The sequence below is a fragment of the Chiloscyllium plagiosum genome, chromosome 7 (assembly GCF_004010195.1).
Source record: "Chiloscyllium plagiosum isolate BGI_BamShark_2017 chromosome 7, ASM401019v2, whole genome shotgun sequence".
Lineage (NCBI taxonomy): Eukaryota > Metazoa > Chordata > Chondrichthyes > Orectolobiformes > Hemiscylliidae > Chiloscyllium > Chiloscyllium plagiosum.
Genome location: NC_057716.1, coordinates 43389816 through 43392026, shown reverse-complemented (window position 1 = coordinate 43392026; position 2211 = coordinate 43389816). Strand labels below are relative to the sequence as shown.

Below are 2211 nucleotides of genomic sequence, written 5' to 3'. Positions count from 1 at the left end.
CCCCCGTGGCTGAACACTTTAACTCCCCCTCCCATTCTGCCAAGGACATGCAATTCCTGGGCCTCCTCCATCACCAAGCCCTAACCACTGATGAACGCCTCATCTTCCATCTTGGGACTCTCCAACCACATAGCATCAATGTGGATTTAACCAGTTTCCTCATTTCCCCTCCCCCCACTTTATCCCAGTTCCGACCTTCCAACCTGGCACCACCCTCATGACCTGTCCCACCCCCTCGGCTCACAGCCTCATTCCTGATGAAGGGCTTTTGTCTGAAATGTTGATACTCCTGTTCCTCGGATGCTGCCTGACCTGCTGTGCTTTTCTAGCACCACACTCTTGACTCTCCTCTCCAGCATCTGTAGTCCTCACTTTCACCTGGATGTAGTGCCAATCAAGCGGGCGGCTTTGTCCTGGATGGTGTCAAGCTTCTTGAGTGTCATTGGGGTTGCACTCAATCAGGCTAGTGCGAATTATTCTATCACACTCCTGACTTGTGCTTTGAAGATGATGGACAATCTTTGGGATGTCAGGAGGTAAGTTACTTGTTGGAGTATTCCTAGCCTCTGACCTGCTCTTGTAGCCACTGTGTTTATGTAATTAGTCCAGTTGAGTTTCTGATCAATGATAACCCCAGGCTGTTAATTGTGGGGGATTTGGTGATGTTATCACCATTTGATTATGAAGGACCGGTGGTGAGATTGTCTCTTATTGGTCATAGGCTGGCATTTGTGTGGCATGGATGTTAGTTGTCACTTGTCAGCCCAATCCTGGATATTGTCCAGATCTTGTTGCATTTGAACATGGACTGCTTTAGTATCTGAGGACTCACTGAACATTAAATATTGTGCAATCATTGGCAAATATCCCACTTCTGACCTTCTGATGGAGAGAAAGCCATTGATGAAGTAGCTGAAGATAGTTGGGCTGAGGATAGTTGCCCTGAAAAACTCCTGCAGAGATGTCCTGGAGCTAAGAAAACTGACCTCCAACAACCACGTCCATTTTCTGTTGTGTCAGGTATGACTGCAACGACCAGAGAGTTTTGCCCGTGATACCTGTTGATTACAGTTTTGCTATGGTTCCTTACTGCCACAGTCACCCAAATGCAGCCTTTATGTTAAGAGTTGTCACTCTGTGGAATTCAGCTGTTTTGTCCATGTTTGAACTGAAGCTCTAATGAAGTCAGGTGCTGAGTGACCCTGGTGGAATCCAAATTGAGGATCACTGAGCAGGTACTACTTGATATCCCTGTTGATGACACCTTCCATCATTTACTGATGATCGTGATTAGACTGAGCGGTAAATCAATCCCTGCCTTCTATTTCGTATGTTGATCTTTACAGCAGTCATTTTTGATTCCACTTGCCAATGCGGTTTATCTGTTTTGGAAGATAGAATTATTAAGTTGGTGCTGCTTGTCTTCCATTTTTGTAAGGTTAAATGTCAGTCTATTGGCCCTGCTCATTGTGTAACCTGAAACCTTTTCACTTACTGTTGATTTCCAGATTTGGATGGATTGGAGCATCAGCAGTGGAGTGGTTCAGGAATGCAATGGTGGTGGGGTAGAGCTGGGTAGTAGCAAACCTTTGGAAGCCAACTCAGTGACTGGGTGATGGTAAATGAGCAAGAATTGATAATGTACATAATCTTTCTCTATACTTTGTTAACTAAATATGCTGTGCTACTGAGTCTAGGCTGTATGTTATGTATGTATAAACCTGTCATGAACATGGGTCAGAACCCTAAAGTACTATGGATATTTTTAACTTTTAATTCCAAAATATATCATGTTTTAAAGGTAGCTGACCACAGCCAGAATAACTACAAATGTAAAATAAATGACTGGAGAGGAAGAGAGATTCATGGAATTCCACTCCAGAGGAAACTTCAAACAACAGCCCTTCAAAGGTTTAAAGAGGCAAGTCAAAACAAACTGGACTGTGATTTCATGCAACTACAAAGATAATGAGGGACTAAAATCACAATACTCAATAGCAGGTTGCCCTGTCAATCATGGTGATGGGGTATCCTCAACCTTCTTCCTCCACCTGAGAATTCCCCACACCTGTGGTTGACAGAGCCTTCAACCGTGTCTGACCCCTTTCCCACACTTCGGCCCTCACTGCCTCTCTTCCCACCCACAATACTGACAAGGTCCCTTTTGTCCCCACCATTCCACCAGTACCCGCATCCAAAGAATCATTAGCC

General features: G+C 44.6%; 1 protein-coding gene across 1 annotated transcript in view; it reads left to right on the top strand.

Moving 5' to 3' along the window:
* The window catches only part of rbm45 (RNA binding motif protein 45), a 100814-nt gene extending 98893 nt beyond the window's left edge, over positions 1-1921 (top strand). Inside the window, exon 10 of the mRNA XM_043693529.1 lies at positions 1802-1921. The gene's annotated coding sequence lies outside the window, so the exon portion shown is untranslated. The remainder of the gene's footprint in view (positions 1-1801) is intronic.
* Positions 1922-2211: the final 290 nt, after the last annotated feature.